The sequence below is a fragment of the Desmodus rotundus genome, chromosome 1, assembly GCF_022682495.2.
Source record: "Desmodus rotundus isolate HL8 chromosome 1, HLdesRot8A.1, whole genome shotgun sequence".
In the NCBI taxonomy this organism is placed as follows: Eukaryota; Metazoa; Chordata; class Mammalia; order Chiroptera; family Phyllostomidae; genus Desmodus; species Desmodus rotundus.
This window is the reverse complement of record NC_071387.1, coordinates 59,150,060-59,159,915: the sequence shown is the minus strand read 5'-3', so window position 1 is coordinate 59,159,915 and position 9,856 is coordinate 59,150,060. Positions and strand designations below refer to the sequence as shown.

Here is a 9,856-nt window from a genome sequence, read left to right as displayed (position 1 = left end):
TCTGAGTACAGGTCTTTTACCTCTTGATTAGGTTGATTCCTAGGTATTTAATTTTTCTTGTTGCTATATCAAATGGGATTTTCTTTCCTGATTTGTTTCTGCTGTTTCATTGTTGATATACAGGAATCCTTTGGTTTCTGAGTATTGACTTTGTATCTGACTGTTTCGCCAAACTCATTTATTAGGTTGAGTAGTTTTTTGGTGGAGTCTACAGGATTTTCCATGTACACTATTATGTCATCTGCAAACAGTGACAGTTTCATTTTCTCCTTTCCAATTTGGATGCCTTTTATTTCTTTTTCTTGTCTGATTGCTGTGGCTAGGACCTCCAATACTATGTTGAATAGGAGTGGTGAGAGAGGGCATCCTTGTCTTCTTCCTAATCTCAGTGGGAAAGCTCTAAGTTTTTGTCCATTGGGTATGATGTTGGCTGTAGGTGTCTCATGTATGGCCTTTATTATGTTGATGAATGTTCCCTCTATTCCCACTTTGCTGAGTGTTTTTATCATAAATGGGTGCTGTACCTTATCAAATGCCTTTTCTGCATGTATTGATATGATCATGTGGTTTTTGTCTTTGCTTTTGTTTATGTGGTGTATTATGTTTATTGATTTGTGAATACTGTACCATCCTTGCATCCCTGGGATGAATCCCACTTGATCATGGTGTATGATCTTTTTAACATATTGCTGGATTCGGTTTGCCAATATTTTTTTGAGCATCTATGTTCATCAGCAATATTGGCCTGAAGTTTTCTTTCTGTGTTATTTCTTTCTCTGGTTTTGGGATTAGGATGATGTTGTCTTCATAAAATGAGTTTGGGAGTCTTCCATCTTCTTGAATTTTTTGAAGTAATCTGTGGAGGAGAGGGGTTAGCTCTCCCTTAAATGCTCTGAAGAATTCTCCTGTGAAACCATCTGGTCCAGGGCTTTTGTGTGTCGGAAGCTTTTTGATTACTGTTTCAATTTCCTCAGTTGTTATTTGTCTGTTCAGGCTTTCTGCTTCTTCTTCATTGAGTTTTGGAAGGTTATATTTTTCTTGATTTTGTCCATTTCATCTAGGTTTTCACATTTCTTGGCATATATTTCTTCGTAGTAATTTCTTACAATCCTCTGTATTTCTGTGGTATCAGTTGTAGTCCTCTTTCATTGTGTTTATTTGGGTCCTCTCTCTTTTTTTCTTGATGAGCCTGCTTAAGGGCTTGTCGATTTTGTTTATCTTTTCAAGAACCAGCTCCTGTATTTGTTAATCCTTACAATTGTGTGTTTAGTCTCTATGTCATTTACCTCTGCTCTGATCTTGGTTATTTCTTTCCTTCTACTTGCTCTGGGTTGTCTTTGTTGTTGTTCCTCGAGTTCTTGTAAGTGTAGGATTAGTTTGTTTATTTGAGATGTTTCTATTCTTTTTAGGTAGGCCTGTATTGCTGTAAACTTTCCTCTCAGAACTGCCTTTGCTGTGTCCCATAGGTTTTGGATTGTTGTGAGTTCATTGTCATTTGTTTCCAGAAACTTTTTGATTTCTTCCCTAATCTCATTCTTCACCCATACATTTTTGAATAGCACGCTATTCAATCACCATGTTTTTGAGTGTTTTTGGGTTTTTTCCTTGAGATTTGTTTCTGGTTTCAGTCCCTTATCGTCAGAGAAAATGCGTGGTATGATTTCAACTTTCTTGAACTTGTTGAGGCTTGTTTTGTGACCTATCATGTGGTCTATCTGTGAAAATTTTCCATGTGTATTTGAAAAGGATGTGTATTTTGCTTCTTTGGGATGAAAGGCCCTATATATATCAGTTGAGTCCATTTCATCTATGGCATTGTTCAATGCCACAATATCTTTGTTGATATTTTTTGGGGAAGATCTGTCCATCTTTGACAATGGGGTATTAAAATCCCCTACTATAATTTTGTTGCTGTCAATATCTTTCTTGAAGTCCTCCAAGATTTTCTTTATGTATTTGGGTGTTCCTATGTTGGGAGCATATATATTTACAATGTTTATGTCTTCTTGGTGGATTCTTCCTTTGAGTATTATGAAGTGACCTTCTGGGTCTCTCTTTATGGCGCTTCTTTTGAAGTCTATATTGTCTGATATGAGTATTGTTACCCCTTTTTTTTTCCTGTCCATTTGCTTCGAAAATTTGTTTCCAACCCTTCACTTTCAGTCTGTGTAGGTCTTCTGTCCTGAGGTGGGTCTCTTGTAGACAGCATCTGTGTGGGTCATGCTTTCTTATCCATTCAGCTATTCTATGTCTTTTGATTGGAGCATTTAATCCATTTACATTTAAGGTCATTATTGATAGGTACTTATTCATTGCCAATTTTTTGTACCTGTGTTCTCTCTCTCTCTCTTTTCCTTCCTTTCCTTACAGCAGCCCCTTTAGCATGTCTTTCAGAGCTGGTTTGGTGGAGGTATATTCTTTTAGATTTATTTTGTCTGGGAAACTCCTTATTTGGCCTTCTATCTTGATTGAGAGTCTTGCTGGATAAAGTAGTCTTGGTTGCAGGCCTCTGGTTCTCATTACTTGGAATATTTTTTGCCATTCTCTTCTGGCTTGGAGTGTTTCCATTGAGGAGTCAGTTGCTAATGGGGGCTCCCTTCTATGTTACTTCCTGTTTCTCCCTTGCTGCCTTTAAGATTCTTTATTTGACTTCGAATTTTGTCATTTTAATTATGATATGTCTTGAAGTGGGCCTCTTTGGGTTACTCTTGATTGGGACTCTCTGTGATTCCTAGATTTGTGTGACTTTTTCTCTCACCAGATTAGGGAAATTTTCCATTATTACTTTTTCGAACAGGTTTTCTATCCCTTGCTCTTCTTCTCTTTCTGGTATCCCTATTATACGGATATTATTACATTTCATGTTGTCCTGCATTTCCCTTAACCCCTCTTCATTCTTTCTGAGCCTCTTTTCCTTTTCTTGCTCATTCTGGGTGTTTTTTTCTACCTTGTCATCCAGTTCGCTGATCCGATCCTCTGCTTCATCAAGTTGCTTTTGATTCCTTCTACTGTGTTCTTCAGTTCAGAAATTGTATTCTTCATTTCCTCTTGATCTGTGTTGATAGTTTCTATTTCCTTTTTCATGTTGATATAGTTTTCAGTAAGTTCATTGTAGTTTCCCTGTAGTTTTTGGTAACTCTCTGTGAGATCATGAAGCTTCCTTATAACCAATTTTCTCAACTCATTATCTGATAGTTGACTTGCCTCTATTTCATTTAGCATTCTTTCTGAGGTTTCCTCCTTTCTTTTCATTTGGGGATGTTTCTTTGTCTTCCCATTGTTTTTGAGACTCTTCCTGTTTGCCTCTGCTTCTTAAGTTGCTCTGTTCTGACCCCCTGCGTTTTTGGTGTAATCTTCTATGATAGAATACATGTGAGATTTAGTGGTATAGTCTCCTTGATCTCCTGATCTTACTGATCTTGGGCTGGGTTTATGTTGGCTCTGTGTATGTCTTTGGTTTTTGGTTCTTTTGGGGTCTTTCTTTGGTGAGTCTTTCCCACCAGCTGGTTATCTGAGGGTCAGTCTGTCCCCCACCTCTTGTTTTCTGTTGTGCAGGTGTGGGCAGGTTGTGTTGGAGCTGGTTCTTCCATGTCTACAAGGTTTTGAGGCTTTTCTCTTGCTCTTCTTCAGTTGTTTGTTCTTAGTAATTTCTTTACTATTTGTTTGTATTTTCAGATAGGTCCTGGGTTGACTTAGTGTGACTTCTACTCTCTCCTTCACCTTCTTCTGTTCTTATCTGTTGGTGTTTCCTTTATTGGTGGGTTTCCTCTTCCAGGAGGTATCCTGGTGTTCCCGGCTTCTACCCACTCTTTTTTTATGGTAGGCCAACTCTGGGATATGGGTGTATGCACAGAGCCTTCCTTGATTCGCACTCTCTCTGGTGCCTGTGGTCTCAGTTCCCTCCGAGATGAGGTGCAGACACTCCCTGGTGGGTTCGCACAGTTCCGGTGGGTGCACACACTCCCTGGTCGCTGGGCAGACTCCCAGGTTGGTGGCACTTGGTTCTTAACACTCTTGTACTGACCTTATGTATATTTCTCTCCATTTTGTTTATTCATTAATTATTCACACGCTTTACTTCTAAATTTGAACTTGTCCAGCTTAGCTCACCCTACTTTTTAATTTTTATGTTGCTTTATTATAACAAATTTTCTATGAAGCTTCCCAACCATGCCGAGGCTTTATTTATACACTAATAATTATCCTTTATGTGTTGAGTGCTGTGTTTTTCATGCTCCTCCTACTCTCGACCCTGGGTTTTACTCAGGTTCCTTGATTAACCCATACCTGATCTTTTATTTTCTCACCTGACCATCACCCTTCTATGTCAGTTATGAATAAAAATGTCATACAACTAACACTCTTCCTAATGAGTGGGATTTATACCTTCTCCCTTGAATGTGGACATCTAATGTCTGTAGTACGGTGTGCCTGGCACTATGTGACTTCTGAGAACAGGTCACACAATGCTATGCCTTTTGCCTGATACTTTTAGAACATTTATTCTCAGGATGCTCCCCTTTAGGGTCCAGCTTCCACAATGTCAGATACCCTATCATATGGAGAAGACATGTGTATGCATGCTGCTTGACAGACCCAGTTGGGACCAGCCTTTGGGTCATCACAGACCATTTACCAGACAGTGAATGAAATATTGTCAAGCTATTTCAGTTCCCAAATATTCACATCACCTCCAGCTAATTGAATCCTGTCAGCTGAGGCCCCAAATATGTATAGCAGAGACAAGCCATCCCAGATAGGTCCTGCCTGAATTCCTGAGCCACACAATCTGTGAGTTTAATAAATTGATTGTTGTTTTATGCCATTAAGTTAGTATTGTTTATTTACACAAATTGAACTAAGGATCTAACCTAACCCAAACATGCTGCTCTACTGCACATGCTGCTCAGTGAAGTCCTAGTAAGTAGTCTTAAAATGAACTTACAGCCTTCCAAGGAATTTTGTGAACATCGTTTCTTAGAAATTTGCTGAGTACATGTATTTTCTTTCTAATACTCCTTTCTCTCAGAGGTGGCATGGTTCAAGGACATAAATTGGCACACATTACTGCACCCTTATCTTTCTTATTAGCACTATATGTCTTGGGAAAGGTAGAAAATATCTAAGGAGAGACTGGAACTTGAGATATCCCCTCTGTCTCATTGCATCACAGTTCTCACTAAAACTGGGACAACAACCATTTTGGAAACTTACTGAGAATCATTGGAAATGGCTGGCCCATGAAATAGTAATAAATATTAAGTAGAACATTGCTTTTAAATAGAATCTATCACCTAGGTCTATTTGTAGTAACAAAATGTATACAGAGGAGAATGTCTCTCCATAATCATTTCTGTGCCTGCCGTCTAATGTTATACATATGCTTCATGTCGATGTATTAATTTAAATGCAGTTTGGTCAACTTCAAAAGCAAATTTAATCAAAATCTGCTGCAATAACGGATGAAAAATCCAATCCAAATCTGTAGTCTCTGGTTCAGAGTCATCAGTAGAAGGAATATAATCAAGTGCTGGCCATTGAACTCAATAGTGAAAATAACCAGGAATATTAGGAGCAACAGTATATAAACTTGCCACAAAATAAGGACTCCTAAAAGGTTATGAGAGGATGCTTGCAAAATAACAATTACTATTTCTACACATTGATGATTTATATAGCTAGTGGTATTGTATAGAAGTTAAGTAGAAAATTAGTGAGCTTATTCAGCAAATATTAATTATAAATTTTATATTTCTTTTGTTTACCTTAAGAAAAAATTATAAATTTCAATACCTTCTTTTTTTTTCTTTCAGAAAAACTACTATGAACTTTTCTCTAAAATAGTCAATAATTATTTCTGAGTGTTAATTTCTAGTGAGATAGAATTGAACCAGATTATGATTTTTAAAAGTTATTTGTAGTTGAAGAAACAAATCACCCAGACTGTGCATTAACTTAACACTCATTCTTCACGAATATATGATACATTGGTCCTCTAGTTTGTATAAGGCATCCTAAGAGACATATTAATGGAAAAGAAAATTTAAAAAAATAAATTAATGGTCACAATTAGAAAATAAGACACCTGTAAGTAAAATACTAAAAATGCAAGTAGTAAAATATTAATTCACTTTTTCAGTATAATGATAAAGCATATGGTCCTTACATCAATTTTTTTTGACCAAAAGCTCATTGAATATATTGGTCAAATTATGTCTTTTAAATTGTAAGTAATTATAAAGGCAAAGAAAAAATTAATCTTGGTTAAAAATCAAAGTTACAAGAGTCAAGGGTAACTTAGGAAATTTTTAAAAGAACATGTACTGAGGTAACTGAAAAAATCCATTTTCATAGTTTCCATATTTTATGACACTATCCTATGCAATAAGTTATGGATTTAACAAATCTATAGAAAATACTTCCTCTCAATTTCAGATTGAGAATGTCCACATTCAGGTATGACAAAGTCTCCTAAAAATCATATTGTTGAGAAAAATAATTTATTTTTAAATTTCTGCTTAAAAATCCATATTTTAAAGTTACTTTGGTTTAGATCCATGGAAGCATACAGTGTTACAGAATTAGGCAAATTGCTATTAAAATACAGACCTTGGTTCTTTGTTTGGTTCAACAAATAATAATGATCCAGATATGGCAATTTTTGCAAATAAATTGATTGTGTAAGTAAGTTGTTTATGAGTGCTTTAAATCAATCATAAATATAGCTAAAATCATTTAAGGCTAATATAATAGTCTACATATTTGGATGGTTAATTTAAAATAAAACTTTGGAAAAGCATACTGCTAAAAACAATAGAGAATTCAAACTTCATGGATTCAATTTTAATTAGGTTTAATTTCATTTTCCAATCAGTTGCCTGCCCACAATGAAAATTGACAAATCCATTTTAGTAGATTGAAATCATTTCAACAAGTATGTGGATCAGACATATTACCAGGTACTTGGAATCCTGGGAGGGATAGAAAAGCATTCTGTTCTGTCAGGAAGCCTAATATGTATTAGAGGTACAGAACGAAGTACATTGTAGGAACAATGTCAGAAGGTTAATGATCAAAGAATGTATCAGGTGCAGACAGCATAAGATAAAGGAGCTATCAATTGTATTTGGAGATAGGTCAGGGATATCTTCCCTGGAGAAATTCTTTCTAATTTTTTTAAGGAATGATTGTTTCACTTGTGAGCAGGGAAAAAAATAGTTACTGCAATTAATTACAAGGAACAGTGATGGATATATAGTAGACCAGAAATTTGATTTAAATGAATTATTCTACTGTGTCAGTAAGTGAAATGTTAGTTATTAGAAAACACACATACTCACAAAGACACCCAGACAGACAGACACCCCTCGTGGACTGCGTCCTGCCTCTCTGTATTATATCAATTGGAAATAGCCACATTTATATTCATAAGAAAGCCCTCACAGTGCTGTTATGATGATCATCAGTTTTCTCTGAATTTGTGTTTAACATTGCCTTCCCACTTCTAGCTCTCTATATGATGTCATCAATTTTAATAGTGCTGTAATTAGGATGGCCAAAAAAATAAAACACACACATCATTTATGCTAGTTGACTTTTTTAAAGTGAAAGGAAATAGTCACATTGGGACAACTGTCACCAAATGTAACTGTCACAGGTCACTGTGCTTTTCTCTCCTGTCACTCAAGCCTACATTTCCCTCTCAACTAATATATGTGTTGTAGAAACTGGGTGTTAGGAACTTATAACAATTCTTCATTATCTGTCACATGATGGGGCATTAGTTTTTAATGAGGACTTTTCTTCATAGCCTCACTTAACCATTCCAGGTTTAGCTGTTACTATCAATATATCTCTACCTATACTTAACAAGAAAGTCAAGGCAGGTGACTCATTATATACAATGCATGTATCAGGGGACTATTTTTACATTAAATCATTTGTGTTGTTTCTCAACGTGTATCTTCCATATTCTTTATTCTTCCTGTCTTCCAACTCACTAGCATCACCTAAGAAGCAACACAGGCTGTCTACATGTATTGCCTAAGTGCAAGTTTGTAATTACAAAAAGATGTAGAAAAAGAGAAAAGTATAGCTCAGTTTTGAATATTGGTTTAAGTTTCAGTTTTGAGGACAAGGGGTAAAGACCATACATTTGAAAGAAAAGCTTTTGGAGGTCAGATGGGCCAGGTGATTCTTCTGGAAGTAACATCACCATGGCTGCCCAAGGAGAACCCCAAGTTCAATTCAAGCTTGTATTGGCTAGAAATAGTGGGATTAGGAAAAACACATTCATGAAACATGTGATTGGTGAATCTGAGAAGTATGCAGCCACCCTGGCTACTGAAGTCTATCCCTTCATGTTCTACACTAACAGAGGGCCTATTAATTAAGTTCAGTGTGTAGGATGCAGCAGTCCAGGAGAAGTTCAGCAGGCTGAGAGGTGGCTCTGATAGCTAAGCCCAGTGTGCCATTATAACGTCTGATATAATGTCGAGAGTTACTTACAAGAATGTGCCTAACTGGCATAGAGATCTGGAATGAGTGGAGTATGTGAAAACATCCCCATTGTTTTGTGTGGCAGCAAAGTGGATATTAAAGACAGGAAGGTTAAAGCAAAATCAATTGTCTTCCACTGAAAGAAGAATCTTCAGTATTATGACATTTCTGCCAAAAGTAAGTACAACATTGAAAGACCCTTCCTCCGGTTAGCTAGAAAACTAATTGGAGACCCTAACTTAAACTTTGTTGCCATGCCTGCTCTTGCCCCATGAGAGGTTGTCACGGACCCAGCTTTGGCAGCCCAGTATGAGCATGACCTAGAAGTTGCTCAGACCACCACTCTCCCAGATGAGGATGGCGAACTGTGAGAGGGGGAAGCTGAAGCCCAGTGGCAGAAGTCTAGTTTTATAGGCAACTGTCCTTTGATGTTAGTTGTACAGGTGTTTGCTGCTTTATTATATAGCCAAGCAAAACCTGTGCTTGATATTTGGGATGCTAAAAGAAATGAACAGACTTTGGTATTAATGTGGTAGGTTAAAAATACCTTTGTTTTTTGGACGTGCATATTTAGCTGTTTTGTAACAAGGAATGCAGTTGCTTCCTTACTGAGTGTCAAGTATAATCTCACTGCAGTCACACCACAATACACAGTGGCAAAAGCTTGGTTATTACTGTCATTCCCACTCCTTTTCACTTAGAATCAGAATAAAGATGCATTTCAAATATCTTTTTAGAAAAAAGAAAGAAGAGCATTTGAGATCAGAAGAGCATGAAAACCCAAAGCTAAGGTTTATATTCACCATGAACAAAACATTACCAGTAGAACAGAGGAAGATCCAGATTGTTATCCTCCTGAAGGATGGATAAGGAATGCTGGGGCTGTGGTGGGGAGGACGGAGAGACAACACAGCACCGGGGAAGGAGGAAGGGGTTAGCTAGAATAATACCATTGGGTCTGGAGGGACTAATGAACAACAGTAGAGTTCACATTAAGGTCCCATGAAAGTGAGCACTGTCTTTTCTTGGCTCCAAGCAAATGTGGGAGCCAAGTTCTCACAAGTAGTTATTAGAACCAGGAAAGTATCTTGCCTGTGTTGCCTGCCATATTATCTGTTCATTTTATGCTCAAGTAGCTGAGGTACCCAAACATTGCTGGTCAATAACCCACCAAGAGCAACATACATTTGTGTTATAGGAACTAACTTGTCTGGATATCCTCCCAAACCAACACAGTGAAGTACTGAGACCTTGAATACAGGAGGGAGAAACATGAAAGGAAAGGGCAACTCCTCCCAATCTCTTACTGTTCTCTTCTACGTGCCGCAAGCTGAGAGGTGGGACCCAAAGTTGGGCC

At 37.2% G+C, this 9,856-nt stretch overlaps 1 pseudogene; it reads left to right on the top strand.

The window, feature by feature from the left end:
• Positions 1–8,216: 8,216 nt before the first annotated feature.
• Positions 8,217–8,870, top strand: LOC112302906 (GTP-binding nuclear protein Ran-like; annotated as a pseudogene).
• Positions 8,871–9,856: the final 986 nt, after the last annotated feature.